The sequence below is a fragment of the Nannospalax galili genome, unplaced genomic scaffold, assembly GCF_000622305.1.
Source record: "Nannospalax galili isolate Female #2095 unplaced genomic scaffold, S.galili_v1.0 scaffold707, whole genome shotgun sequence".
Taxonomy (NCBI): domain Eukaryota; kingdom Metazoa; phylum Chordata; class Mammalia; order Rodentia; family Spalacidae; genus Nannospalax; species Nannospalax galili.
The window spans coordinates 922,406-938,459 of NW_008356263.1; positions in this window are offsets into that span (position 1 = coordinate 922,406).

The window sequence follows — 16,054 nt, forward strand, 5'->3', positions numbered from 1 at the left end:
AGCCCCCTCACAGGACTATCTTACAGGAATCACCACTTATTTGTTTTCTTTTTGGCAGGTAAGATACTAGAGACCAGTATATATATATGTATATATCTCCCAGAGAAACTGAAAACTTGTACTACTATGATTGTCAGAAAATCTGTCACCTCCCATTGCCCATTTTTATGTTCAAGACTAGGGTCAGATCATCTATTTTGGGATGATCTAGGCTATATGAGAAATCCCAGGTTAAAAAGAAGACAGGGAGATTTAGCTCTTAACCTTCTACTTTTTACAGTTATAAGAAGTCAAGCTAAAATGAGTTAAAATCAACATTAAGTGAGTTAATCTACAATATTAGAAACACAAAAGAGAATCTATGAGTAGGATCACAGTGTTGTATAACTTTAGGAGATTCTGTTTAAAATGAATCAGTAGCCTAGAGCCCCCCCCAAAAAACACAGGCCACTATCATTGCTCTTGGCTGCTTGCCAAAACTAGATGGTAAGTTGCTATAGCTGAAGGCACCACACATTTTGGTTGTAGGATATCAAGAAATCAATCTGTAACTGAGCAGGAAATATCCTTCTTGCTGGCTCGCTTTCATAGTGCTGAAACCTATTCAGGTCTCTGAGGGGGAAAAGAAATCAGTGGTCTCACCCAGCACTAGACTCTGCATGCTACAATAATGACCTGATAGGCAAGATGTGCAATAGTGGCATGACTGTTATGGGGGTAACCACCCACTTTCTGATTGCCTTTGAGACCGGATTCACAGTAGGGAATTCATGCCTGGTACTGTAACCTGGTCAGAAGACCATGGTTGGGGAGATCATAGGCCCTAGAGGGGGTAACTTATTATTGTTGTTTTGCTAAATAGTCATGTTGTCAAACTGCATTCTAAATATTTATGTTTTTATCCATAGGTTTGTGCTGTTCTCAGCCTTGGTCAGATAAGCTTCTTTTGCAGTAGGCAGTGGTTAATGCAGAGACTGTTGCACTCATGAACTCACAGTGGCTGTGGTTCCCTGCACAAGATCAAGCCAGTCAAAATTCCAGCATGGACTGGGGAAGGACTCACAAGGCCCCACCCCTAGCTGAGGAGCACTTGTGGAGGTCAGAGGACAACTTGTAGGAATCAGTTCCCTCCTACCATGTGGGTTCTGGGGATTGAATTCAGGTCGTCACCTTTATCTACTGAGCTATCTCTCCAACCCCTAAGATTAGTTTTTGAAGAGATATTAACTGAGGACTTTTGGAACTGACAAAACGTACCAATTCACAGGTAAAAGAATTCCAATGAATCCCAAGAAAGATAAACAACTTAATAGATAATGGGTAAAATATGTGAGTGTGTGTTTCACAAAAGAAAGATTATCCAGGGCTGGAGATATAGTGCAGTGATTAAGAACACTGACTGTTCTTGCAGAAGACCTGGGTTTGAATCCCAGTACCCACATGGCAGCTAACAACTGTCCATAACTCCAGTTTCAGGGGATCTGACTGTCTCTTCTGTCCTCCACGGGCATTACATGACACGGGTACACTTACCTACATGCAGGCAGTACATGCATACACATAAAATAAAATAAAATAAAAATAAAATGAAAGATTATCCAACTTTTACTCATGAATATCAACAATTCCTATATAATTAAATTCACCTTTTTGATGACCAGCTATGGCTACACAGCTGGTAGACCCTGTCTCAGTAACAACAACAACAAAAAAAAATTCTATATCCAGCAAAACTGTCCTTTAAAAATGAAGAGAAACTAAAACTAAAGTATTCTCAGATAAACAAAAACTCAGAGACTTCATTCTTGGCAGATTTGTCTTATGACAAGTACAAAAAAGTTCTTTATGCAGAAATGAAAGGATACTAGACAGTAACTCAAATCCATATGAAGAAGTAAAGATTACCACTGGAGGGAACTATATAATTAAATATGATAGTATTGTGTGCCTTTTCTTGGAAAGATGGGAACAAACATTTATTTACTTCAGAGAGGGCACCAAAGAAATGATTCCACCCAAGTCTAGCTTGGTGAACCAGTGTGTTTGTTGGGGGTTCTTATAGAAGCATGGGTGAGGAGTTATTTACAGGAGGATGTGTGACTCAAAGGCAGCTGTATTGCCAAAATGCCCACTGTACCATGGGTGAGGACTCAATGCTGTTATAAAAATTCTGCATTGGGGGGCTGGAGACATGGCTCAGCAGTTAAGAGCACTGACTGCTCTTGCAGAGGACTGGGTTTGATTCCCAGCACCCACATGGCGGCTATGAACCATCCTTAACTTCAGTTCCAGGGGAATCTGAAGCCTTCTGACCTCTGCAGTATTGCATGACACAGGTGCCCTTACATACATACAAGCAGTACACTCATATGCATAAAATAAAAATAATAGGCTGGGGGTGGTGGCACATACCTTTAATCACAGCACTTGGGAGGCAGAGGCAGGCATATCTCTGTGAGTTCGAGGCTAGCCTGGTCTACATAGGGAGTTCCAGGTCAGCTGGGGCTACAGGGAGACCCTGTCTCAAAAAGAACAAAAATAAAAAAATAAAAATAAAAATAAAAATTTTAAAAAATTGTAAGCTCACAGAAAGTTTCAACACAGTACAAAGAAAAAGATATCCATATGCCTCTTAGTCTTCTCTAGGGGTGATTTACAGTTGTAGTGTAGGGGCTGAGTTGTCTCCCGTCCACATCCATATGCTGAAGTATGAGGTATGAGGACCTGAGTTCAGATCCCCAGGACCCACATAAAAATCTGGTGCCTGTCAATAACCTCAGCACTGGGTAGGGAAGGTGGGGGATGCACAGGTGGATCCCTAAAGCTCATTGGCCAGCCAGCCTAGTAAAATTGACAAGCTTCAGGGTCAGTGAGAGACTTGTCTAAAAAAATACATGTGGAAGGCCAGTGAGATGGCTCAGTGGGGAAAGGTGCTTGCTGCCAAGCCTAGTGATCTGAACTCAGTCCCTTAGGCCCACATGGTGGAAGGTGAAAACCAACTCCCACAAGTTGTCTTCTGAACTCCACTTGGACTTTCACATGCACACTGTGGCACAAAGACACAAAAACAGACACACAGAGACACACACACAGATACATACACAAATTAATAAATGTAATTTTAAAATTAAAAATAAAGGTGGAAAGGGATGGGGAGAGACATCCAACCCAACATTTACTTCTGGCATTCACATGCATCTGCATGCAAATGTGCACACACGTACACTAACAAGTACATATATCATACACAAAACACAATACACACAACACATGTATACTACAACACACACACCCAAGTAAAAACAACTGTGCATCAAAGAACACCATCAAAAGAATAAAAAGACAACTTACACAATAGTAGAAAATATTTACAGAAATGTAAATATTCAGAATATATAAATAATCCCTACAATTAAACAACAGCCAAAAAACCTAGCCAACCTCATTCGAGAATAGACAAAAGACTTGGAAAGACATTTCTTCAAAGAAGATATACAAATGGCCAGTAAATACATGAAAATATTAATTTTCATTACTCATTAGAGAAATGAAAATTGAAACTACAAGATCCCGCTTCACATCCATTATACTTTATACCCATTTCGGTGGCTATGATCAATAAAACTGAACAAGGGCTGGGGTAGAGTGTTTGTGGTAGCATATGCCTGTAATCCTGGCACTCAACTCCAGATACTCATACATATATGTGACCAAAGGATCAGATGTTCAAGGCCATCTTTGTCTACACTGGAACTTTGAGACCAGCCTGGACTAAATGAGACCCTCTCCAAAAAACAAAATTAAAAAATGGATGATAAGGAGAATTCTGAACCCTTTTTATTACTGATAAGAATGTAAAATGCTGTAACAGTTATAGAAATAGTTGTTCTGCAAAATAGTTGTTCCATATGACCCAGCAGCTCCACTTCTCAGAATATACCCCAAATAACTGAAAGCAGGGACTCAGATACTTATATTCCAATGCTCATAGCAACATTATTCCAAATAGCCAAAAGGTATGTATCATAGGTAAACGGATGCACAAACTGTGAGTATACACATACAGGAGAATAGTTCTCAGTCATGAAAGTGAAATCCAAATAGAAGCTACTTCAAGGGTAACATTTGAAAACATTAAGCTAAGTGAAATAAGACGAATTTATATGAATCTTCTTATATGAGGTACCCAGAATATGTAAACTCAGAGAGAGAAAGCAGAGTAGATATTTTCTGGGCTGAAGGTAGTAAGAGTTAGGGGTTATTATTTAGTGATTCCATCTTTCTGTTGGGAAATTGAAACCAATAACGGTGGTGGTAGTTACACAACATTTGAAATGTGCCTCTGAATCTTACACTAAGCATGTTAGGTAATAAAGCGTATCTTACACATATCTTACCATGCTTTAAAACCTTTAAAGTCTACAAACAGGGCTGCTTGTGGTGGCACAAGCCTTTCATCCCAGCAGTCAGGATGCAGAGGCAGGAGGATCTCTATGAGATCAAGGCCAGCCCAGTCTACATAGGGAGTTGTAGGCCGGCTGGGGCTACAGGGAAACCATTTCAAAAAACCAAAACAACAACAAAACTCATAATACAAAGTAAAAAAAATAAATTTAAAAATTCACAAACAATTGAATAATATGAATCCTTTGCCTTTCTTTTTCAAACTTTTACTTGCCCCCACCCAAGAATCTTTCTAGGATTTAATTGTGTGTTCTGATTCTCAAACACAAAATGCTTCTCTGCTTGTTAGGTCTTCTTCAATTTCCGCTGGAATTTTATAACTTTTTTGAGAGATCAATTTCTTTTAATGTTTATTATTGTCTGGCTCTGCAATATCACATTAATTTTAAATAAAAATTTTTTTGTCTTTTTGAGACAGGGTCTTTCTGTAGCCCCACCTGCCCTGGAACTCACTATGTAGACCAGGCTGGCCTTGAAGAAATGCTTGACTGCATTTTGTAGTTATTAGCTATAGAGCCAGAGCATGTTTTATTAGATTTCTATCTGTCTTTCTCTTTTTTGTGGCACATTTATTTAGTACTAAAGAAGAATGTTTTACCATTTGCAGGAAAATAGATAGAATCATCATATTTGGGCAAAATAAGCCAGACTCAGAAATACAAAATTCATGAATACAAAATATGAAATGTGAAAGCATAAGCTGCAGAGGTGGACTTTTAGAAGGGCAGTTGGTCTGAATGCACGGAAAACATGAGAACAAGAGCAGATAGAGGATGAGAAAGAAGTAAAAGAGCACAGCGCTTTTCACATATGTGGAACCAGATACAACTATGCACATGTGTATATAACCACACACATGCATCGCTCTGTATAATCTTTCTCTCTCTCTCTAATTATATATATATATATTATATTATATGACATAAGAGCCAAAGGGGAACTGTTAGTAGTGGAAGGGACTAGGAAAAAGAGAGAGTAGGCAACATGGGGAAGGCATTGAGGGTGAGTATGGGCACGACACAATGATGCATAGAAACGTCATAATGAAACTCACCATTTTGTGCACAAACTAAAAAGCAGAACAAGTAAGTTGTCTTTAAATTTGTGACATTTAAACATTTCTTTTATGCTACAGAGCACAAGTGGAAGTTGAGAACACCATTGTATATGCCTTCTTTTTAAATTTATTAGATTTATTTTGACAACTTCATAGTTTTCAGCTCTAAAATCTTGAATATATTTTATTAGTTTTCTCTTTATTTTCTTTCTTATAGGTGATAATATTAGAGACTGAATTGCATCCTCCTAAATTTACATGCTAAAGCCCTAACCACCACTAGTACTCAGGATGCGACTGTATTTGGAGATAGAGCCAAGGTAAAAAAGGCTAAATGAGGTCACTTAAGCCCTGATTAAATAGGACTGGTCTTACGAGAAAGGGAAAGGGCTGGGGATATAGTGTCAAGCATTTGCCTAGCATACCCAAGGCAAATTCCCAGCACTACCAAAAAGAAGAAGATAGCAGAGGTGGAGGAGAAGGAAGAGGAGGAGGTGGAAAAGGAGGAGGAAGAGGAGGAAAGACCCCCCCCCAACACACACTAGATCTCTCTCTGCCATAGGATGGAGGGAGACATAGGGCATCTGTAAGCAGAGAGATCTCAGGAGAAACCAAATCTCTGACACTTTCAATATTCCTGTTATTATTATCCCTAGTGTTGGGGGTATAACCCATGCCTCACACATGCTGAGCATGCATTTGACCACTGAGCTAAGCTCCCAGCTTTCTGCCAACACTTTGATCAGGTGATTTCCTGTCTCTAGAACTGTAAGGTGGAGATCAGCTCAGCAACACAGTGTTTAACTGGCATACTCAAGACCCTGGGCTTGATCCCAGTACTGTAAAACAAATAAATATATAGAACTGTAGCCAGGCATGGTGGCGCATACCTTTAATCCCCGCACTTGGGAGGCAGAGGCAGGCGGATCTTTGTGAGTTTGAGGCCAGCCTGGTCTACATAGTTCCCGGACAGCTGGGGCTACAAGGAGACCCTGTCTCAAAAAAAGACTAAATAAATAAATAAATAAATAATAAATAAATAAATAAATAAATAAATAGTGAAAAATTCCATCCAATCTGTGTTATTTTTATGATTGTCTTATCAAATGAATTCTGATATTTTTAAATTTCATTTTCCCATTGCTTATTGTTATAATTGAAATATGGTTTATTTTTGAATGCTGATCTTAACTCTTGTGATGATCCTAAATTTACTTAAAAGCTTTATTTTTATTTTTAATTTACTATTATTGTGCATGTGAATGATTTGTGCATTCTGAGTGCTGGCATGCATGTGTCATGGCATATGTATGAAGTTGGTTCTCTCCTTTCATAGTGGGTCCCAGAGATCAAACTCAGGTCATCAGGCTCGAGAGGTAAGTGCTTTTGCCTGTTGAGCTATCTCACCAGCCCATTTAAAAGCTTTTTAAAGAAAACATGTCTTAGGATTTCCTGCACAGGTTATCATATTATATGGAGGTGGTACTGTTTTTCTCTCTTCTGTTATTATTTTAGCATTTTTTGTTGTTTTGTTTTGCTTTTTTTGTTTGTTTGGTTTGGTTTTGGGGTTTGTTTGTTTTTTTTTTTACCTTACTGTAGTTGTAGGATTTCCAGTTTTATTCCAAATATGAGCTAGGAGACAATGGCAGAAAAATCCCTCACCTTTGGTCAAAGGTATTTCATATGGATGGTCCCCGAGAAACACTAGTCAGGAGAGTAGTGAGTATGGCGTGCCTTGTTCTTGACTTAGGCAAGAAGCTTTCAGTCTGATGTTAGTTGTAAGTTGTTAGGTTTTCACAGAAATTCTTTATTATGCTGATGGTCCCCTTCCAAGCCTGGTTTGCTGAAATATTTTTTATGTTGCATATTAGATTAGTTCAGTGCTTTTTCTTTAAAAATTTTAAAAATATTTAATTTTTTATTATTTATTTTATGAGTGTATTGCCTGCATGTGTATAAGTGCACTCATGCCATGCAATGCCCGTAGAGAACAGAAGAAGGCGATGGATCCCCTGGAACTGGAGTTACAGATGGTTGTTAGCCTCCATGTGGGTGCTGGGACTCAAACCCGGGTCCTCTGCAAGAGCTGAGGTTCTTAACCGCCGAGCCATCTCCTCAGCCCCATTAAATGCTTTTCCTGCTTTCACTGAAATGATCACCTCTTTTGTTTGTTATTTTGGTGAATTCCATATTAGAATTTTTTTTTTGTTTTATAGTTAGCAAAGAATGTCAGAAACAGTTTTTAATTCACATCCAATAGACCAAACCATGAACTCAAAGTTTTACTCTGGGGCTGTATTAATTTTTCTGGTTTCTTATAATACACTTTGAAGGTGTCTGAACCACTGTACATCAGGCAGAACGCCACAGTGGTCCTCTGCGCCACTGATGCCATGCGTGTGGGCAGAATAAGCACGACATGGCTGCACACTGCAAATCTTAGTGAGACATGTTCTCAATGGTAGAAGGTAAACCCTGAAGATTCAAGGTACTGTCGTTTTGCTAAAGTTTTATAGAGGAAGGTGCCTGCTAAGCTATATAGTCCAAAATGAGAGACTGATGTCATTACTGCAGTATTTGTCCTATATTAGACACTGTGAGTGAAACAGAGATGATTTTAAAGTACACAGAGGGATGTGCATATTCCATTTCATATAAGGGACTTGAGCATCCAGATGCTGGTATCCGTGGGAGAAGTGGAACTTATCCCTCTTAAATTTTGAGCTGTTCCATGACTTGTATCAGGTGACACAAAGAGTGTCATTTTTGATGGAGGGGGAGGGTAAAAAGTGCTTCTATATGCTTATCTGAATATTGTTAAGAAATATTAGCATATTTTTGGCTTAGGGGAGAAATACCTTTTTCTAATTTGTACAGACTTGATATGCACTATACTTACTCAAAATGAAACCTATTTGCTGGTGTGGTGGCTCACGCCTTTAGTCCCAGCACTCAGGAAGCAGAGGCAGGCAGATCTCTGTGAGTTCAAGGCCAGCCTGGTCTACATAGTGAGTTCCAGGACAGCTGGGGCTACAGGGAGACCCTGTCTCAAAAGAAAAAAAGACAAAAAAAAATTTCAGCTGTATGGAATTAAGTTGCTAATCAAGTCAAGTCAGAAGAGGCCTGTGCTGGATAGCTTTAGTGTCAACTTGACACACCTGGGTTGAGGGAGCCTCAATGGGGAATTGTCTCTATTGAACTGGCCTGTAGCCATGTCTGTGGGGCATCTTCTTGATTATTGTGTGATGTGAGAGGGCCCAGCCCACTGTGGGTAGTGCCACCCCTGGGCAGGTGGGCCTGAGTTGCATAAGAAAGCAGGCCACGAAGGCCAGTGTGGTGGCGCATGCCTTTAATCCCAGCACTCAGGAAGCAGAGGCAGGCAGATCTCTGTGAGTTCAAGGCCAGCCTGGTCTACATAGTGAGTTCCAGGACAGCTGGGGCTACAGGGAGACCCTGTCTCAAAAGAAAAAAAGACAAAAAAAAATTTCAGCTGTATGGAATTACCAGTAAGCAGCATTCCTCCATGGCCTGTGCTCCAGCTCCTGCCTCCAGGTTCCTGCCCTGAGTTCCTACCTTGGACTCCCTGATGAACTGCGACCTGGGAGATGTGAGACAAATAAACCCTTTCCTCCCCAAGTTGGTGTGGTCAGAGTGTTTTGTCACAGCAATGGAGAGACAAACTAGAACAGAAGGCCTCTTTGCAAACAGTATTTCAATGGTTGGGAGTCCTTGCTACATAAGAGATAAATGGGAAGTTTTCAGCCACTGTTTCTTCAAGTACATTTTTAGCCTGTCCTCGTCCTCCTTTCCTTCTGCAACTTTAATGACACTAGTGTTAGCTCTTTTTGTTATAGTCCTACAGTCTCTGAGCTCTCTCTCTCTCTCTCTCTCTCTCTCCTATTTGATTGACTGATTGATTGATTGACTGATTGATTGGTTGATTGATTGATGAGATGGGGTCTTGCTATGTAGACCAGGCTGGCCTTGAATTCACAGAGATCCACCTGCCTCTGCCTCCCAAGTGCTGGGACTAAAGGTGTGGGCCATCATGCCCAGCTATATGTTATCATTTTGTGTTATACCCAAGGTCTTTAAAAAAAAATACTTGAGGCAGGCTCTCACCATATAACTCTGGCTGATCTGAAACTTGTTATGTAGTACAAACTGGCCTGGAACTTGCAAAGATCCACCTGCCTCTGCCTCCCACGTGCTAGGATGTTGCCACCATGTGTGCGTTTTTAAATTTGATTTTAGAAGTTCCAGTTTCAGGCCAGGTGTGGTGATGCAAGCCTTTAATCCCAGCACTTGGGAGGCAGAGGCAGGCGAATCTCTGCGAGTTCAAGGCCAGCCTGGTCTACATAGTGAGTTCCAGGACACCTGGGGCTACAGGAAGACCCTGTCTCAAAAAGACCAAAAAAAAAAAAAAATACTATGAGTGTCTAAACCTTATTTAAACTTTGTGTTTTAACTAGCTTTTTACTGCTATCCATCTGTCAGGGTAAGGTAGGGTAGAACATAGGGGTTGTCTTGTCAGATGTAGGTAGAAAGACCAGGTTCCCTATGTGACCAGTATTGATGGCTGTGGAGCTATTCTTTTTATGAAACTGTTCCTTTTACTGATGGGTAAGGGTGCAGGGTTAGCTCTAAGTGTGGTTTTTCTCTGATACCATGGTATCAGGGAGAGGATAGCTTTGGAGCATGGTGAAAACCCTAACCCTTCACTAGGCTTCCTGTGACTTCAGCCCAGCAGGGAGGCTGAGCAGGGTGAAAATGCTGGTCCTTCTTTGGGCCTTCACTGAGGAGTTAGTAAGATCATGTAGGTGGGAGGAGGCTTCTTCACCGGCTGGCATGGATGAATATCAAGTTTTTCTGCTTGGTCTTCCCTACACCATTCCTTGGAACCTCAGAGGGGTGAAAGCTGAGGCCTCCTAATGGAGTTTTGCTGATGTCGTGGTAATTGTCTGAGTAGTTAGCCATGATGAGTATTTTTTTCTCTAAGGTTCTGTCTTAACCCCCATCCCCTTTACTTGGCTATCCAGAGAAGAGGGATTTGGGGGATTACTGTTTGAGACTGCCTTTTGCTCTGCTTTCCAGGCTGTTTTTAAACTACTTGAGTTCAATCAGTCCTCCTGTCTCAGCCTTCCAAGAAGCTGGACTGCAGGTAGTATACCACCATGATGAGCAAGAGAGCAAGTTTTCATCAGAGCCTATTTTTTAGGTATCTATAGGCATTTCTGGGTTTCTGGCTTTTAAAGTTTCAAATGTAGAACATATGGGAGACAGAAAATCCAGGGAACTTTCTACACGTCTTTTCTTCCACACTGAGGTCACTAGGTAATCTCCCTTTTCTCACCTCCTAGTCTTCTGACATTTGTTTCACATATAATGTCAAGGACTTTAAGCTGTATTTAGCAAACTAAATAAGGAAAACAACATCCTCCATCTTCTAGGAGGTCTGTATACCTCTTGTTCTTTTCGCTACATAAAGTACTTCTCACAGGGCTGGAGAGATGGCTCCGCGGTTAAGAACACTGGTTTTTCTTGCAGAAGACCCAGGTTCGAATCCCAGCACCCACATGGCAGCTAACAACTGTCTGTAACTCCAGTTCCAGGGGATCCAACAGCCTCTTCTGACCTCCACGGGCATTGCAGGACACGGGTGCACTTACCTACATGCAGGCAATACATGCATACACATAAGATAAAAAATAAATAAAATTAAAGTACTTCATTTTTTCTACTGCTCCTTCTCCATTAGCTCTCCTGTGGAGGGCCTCCTTCTCAGCATTCACCCTCTCAGAGCACCCTGCTATATTTGTTCTCTGGGCAAGGGAGCCCAACCTGTGCAGGACTGCAATGGGGGAAAGGACAGGCCTTGGAGCTAGCTTTTAGAGGAGCCTATGGCAACAACTGAAGAGCTGTGGTTCAGCAGAAACGATGCAGACAGCATCATCACCTTCCAAGTAATGATGACTCTTGAGTCCACTATCTGCTTGCTCTTTGCTACAGAGCTCTGCCGGCCTCATCTGATCTGGGACGACCTGTGTCCCTTTCCAGTGGTCCAGAACACATTCTATAAGCTTCACTTGAAGTGGAAGTAGTCTTTGCTATTCAAAAAGTAGGGGTGGCATAAAGGAAGGGCCTAGCTCCTGTTCTTGGAGGTACTAGGTAGATGGGCACAGTGAGGGTCTGAGTGTCTAACCCAGATCCTCTTTGCCAGCCATTGTACTCAACCCTCCATTATAGTGAGTGTTGGATGTTAGCTTTGCTCAAAGCTGTTCCCTTCTCCCAAATATTGCCTAAGGCCAAAGGGAGCTGCTTTACCCAGGCTATCACTCTGGCAGCCTATAACCAGTGACCATCTGCACAGGAATGATAAAGTCATGTCTCTTCCACAAAGTGGGTCCTTCTGTGGTATCCTTCAGGCTCCAGAGCTGGGACCATAATAGTCTGCCTTGGAGATGGCATTCTTGCCTAATTCTTCTCTGCTTTGACCTGCTGCGCTTTCTCCTCTTCGTCCAGGGAGGACTTTCATGTGTATCTGAATCTCTGTTTCAGGATTTGCTTCCAGGGAATCCCATGTCAGATCCTAAATGAATGCTGAATGAATTGTGAACTTAATGGCAATGTAGCACCATCACACTGGTTGTGTGAAGGGAAACGGAGGCCTTGCTGGAGCTCTACTACTGCATACCAAACCCGGACACTCAGGCACACGCACCACCCCCATGTCCCTCACCCAATACCTTTTGCTGCCGAGCTGCTCCCAGAGGAAGTGGATTGCAGTAGCTCTGTCATCCTTGAGGGTCAATGATGGGCTTTTGGTTTTCAGGTGAGACCAAGAGAAGGTTGCCCCTGCCTCACTCAACAAGAGCTTAGAGAGATGCTAGACAGTCATTTGGTCACTGTTCTGGCCTGGCCTGACTCTGCAGGTCTCCATGCTGGGGAGACAGTGGGACTGACAGGACTGCCAAGCTTGGGCCTGTTTAGCATCTACTCCACAGCATTCCACCAGCAACCACAGTTTGTATTGGCAAGAGGACCTTCTAGGCCCAGCTTCCAAGAAGGGCCTGGGGTGCAGCCCAGACAAACCAACTTTTACCAGAGAAGCCAAAGTTGCTTGAGCTTGAGTAAGTGCCAGCCCCAAAGTGGCTGGGTCCTCCTTTAACCACCTGAAAGCAGAATCAGTTCTGGGTGAGTGTCTGGGGGCAATAGAAGGGAGAAGGTCCCCAGGTAGGTTGAACCTTAAGAGAAGTACTGGGGCAGGGAGCTGAACCAGCTGAACAAGCCTGAGGCAAGCCTTCGGGAACCATGCTCATGGTGGTTACCAAGGCTCCAGACAGCCTGAGCTTCCCATCACCCCCAGCTAAAGGTTTGTTAGGGTGGCTTTCATCCTCAAACCGTCTGAGGAAGGGACAAAAAACCTTTGGAGAACTAAGATGCTAAGATGCTGGTCCCAAGATCGGAGAGATAGCCTAGCAGTTAAGAGTGTATGAGTTTGATTCTTAGTAACCATGGTGGGTGGCTTACAACCGTCTGTAACTCCTGCTCTGGGGGATCTAATACCTCTGGCCTCTATAGATATATGCACATTACCCCCCCACACATACACATAATTAAAAATAAAATGAATCCTTAAAATTCTGGGCCCCAGTAAGAGACACTTATTCAATGACGTTTTTGCTCCCTTTGAAATTGGCTTCTTTGTTCTCAAGGAACAAAACATTCAAAATGAAGCAGGCAAAGGTGCTCTTGGATCTCTTACTGCCATACGTGGAAGCCTCTCCTGTCTTTACAGTCATTAAGTCTTTTCCACTCTGTCTCTTGCTGGAATCTATACACTCAGAAGCCTCCTACTCACCCCCACCGGCTTCAAACCCAGAGACCCCTCTCCAGGGCCCAGAGGGCTTACACTCAGTTAAGGCAAGATGAGGAGTTTGGACACCTTTATGAAATGAGTAGACATAGGGGGTTCTAGACAGATCATCAGGGCTCTTCTGGATCTCCAACAGAGGGGATCCAGAGCTGCGAAGTCCAGCTGACTTGGAATCAATATAGTTAGAATAGAGCGGTAAAAGATGGCTAGATCGAGGTAGAATGACAGTAATATATGTGTTCTTATATTTCCTCTTCCCCTGCTCCCAGGAGGTACTCAAAACTAGCGTAGGGCAAAATGGTGATGTAGTCTGGAGATCTCTGTATTTGTTTCCCAGAAGTCATAGAAGCACAATGCCTCTATGTGTCAACAGGTAGAGAAGGACTAGAGTAAGAGAGGGAGAAGGTGGGGAAGAGAGTGGGGCTACATATTAACAACTGATATACCCTGGATAGAGGACATATGACAGCTTAACATTAAACATATAATTAGACAGCTAACACAATGATTTAAATTAGGCTGTGCAAGTTAGTTTTTGTCAACTTGAGACAAACTAGAGTTACCTGGCAAGAGGGAACCTCAATTGAAGTATTTTCTCTTTCAGACTGGGCAGTGGCTGTGGGGCATTTTCTTTTCCTTTTAAATTATTTATTTTTGTTTTATGTGTATGAATGTATTGCCTGCATGTATGTAAGTGTACCCATGTCATGCAATGCCTGCAGCATCAGAAAAAGGCATTAGATTCCCTGGAACTGAAGTTACAGTTATTAGCTGCCATGTGGGTGCTGGGAATTGAACCGAGGTCCTCTGCAAGAGCAGCCGGTGCTCTTAACCACTGACCCTCCCATGGGGCATTTTCTTGGTTGCTAATTGATGTAGGAGGGCCTAGCCTACTGTTGGTGGTGCCATCCCTAGGCAGGTGGACCTGAGCTGTGTAAGACAGGTAGCTGAGGAGGCCAGTAAGCAGAGTTCTTCCTTGTTTCTGCTTCAAGCTTCTGCTTTGAGTTCCTGGTTCTGCCTTTCCTTGATGGTGGATGTATAAGCCAAATAAGCCCTTGCCTCCCCAAATTGCTTTTGTTCATGGTGTTTATCACAGCAACAGAAAACCAACTAGAACACAGACATATGACTAATGCAATTCAGCACATTAACAAAATAATGGAGAAAATCACTTGGTTATCTCAATATACGCAGAAAACATCTTCTGAAATTTAGGATTTTGTCATAATTTAAATTTTTAAAAATATATTTTATTTATTGGGGCTAGAGAGATGGTTCATCAGTTAAGAGCACTGGCTGCTCTTGCAGAGTACTGGGTTCCATTTCCTGCACCCACATGGTGGCTAATGCCAGGTGTGGTGGCACTCATCTTTAATCCAGCACCTGGGAGGCAGAAGCAGGTGGATCTCTGAGTTCAAGGCCAGTCTGGTCTACATAGTGAGGTCCAGGTTAGCTGGGACTACAGGGAGATCTTGTCTCAAAAAGAATCCCCTAGCCAGGCGTGGTAGCGCACGCCTTTAATCCCAGCACTCGGGAGGCAGAGGCAGGCGGATCTCTGTGAGTTCAAGGCCAGCCTGGTCTACAAAGCGGGTTCCAGGCCAGCTGGACCTAAAAGGAGACCCTTTCTCAAAAAAACCAAAAAAAAAAAAAAAAAAGAACCCCCTAACCCCCCCCCAAAAAAACCAAAAAACATGATGGCTAACAACAGTTTGTAACTCCAGTTCTGGGGAATCAGATGTCCTCTTCTGACCCCCATGGGCATTAATGACATGGTGCACTTACATACATGCAGGCGATATACTCATATACATAAAATGAAAATAATAGTTTTTTAAAATATTTTTTACAGGCCAGGCGTGGTGGCTCACACCTGTAGTCCCAGCACTTGGGAGGCAGAGGCAGGTGGATCTCTGCGAGTTCAAGGCCAGCCTGGTCTACATAGTGAGTTCCAGGACAGCTGGGAGACCCTGTTTCAAAAAGACAAAAAAAAAAATATATATATATATATATTTTACTTATTTTTACTTATATATATTTTACTTATTTTTATTTTGTGTATGAGTGTTTTGCCTGCATGTGTGTAAATGCACCATGTGCATGTAGCACCCACAGAGGCCAGAAGAAGGCATCAGATCCCCTGGAAGTGGAGTTGTGAATGTTAGAGGTCATGTAGATACTAGGAACCAAACCCAGGTACTCTGGAAGAACAGCAAAGGCTCATAACTACTGAGCCATCTCTCCAGCTCCATAAATTAAAAAATTTTGTTTTTGAGACAGGGTCTCCTTGTAGCTCCAGCTGGCCTGGAACTTGCTATATAGACCAGGCTGGCTTTGATCTCTGAGATCTGCCTGCCTCTGCCTCCCAAGTGCTGGGATTAAGGTACACCACCGTGCCTGGCTTTAAAATAGTATTTTTAACATTGTCAATTTTCTGTCAGTTGATCTACAAATTTAATGCAATCATAATGGAAATCCAATAGTTTTTTTAAAATGAATAATTTATTGAGAATTTCATACATGCATATAAGGTGTTTTGATCAAATCCATGCCCAGTCCCTCCCCTCCAACTCCTCCCATATCTCCCCATCACTTTTTTTCTGATAACTTCATGTACTCTTTCTTCTTCTTTGATTGATTGATTGCTTTATTTATTTATT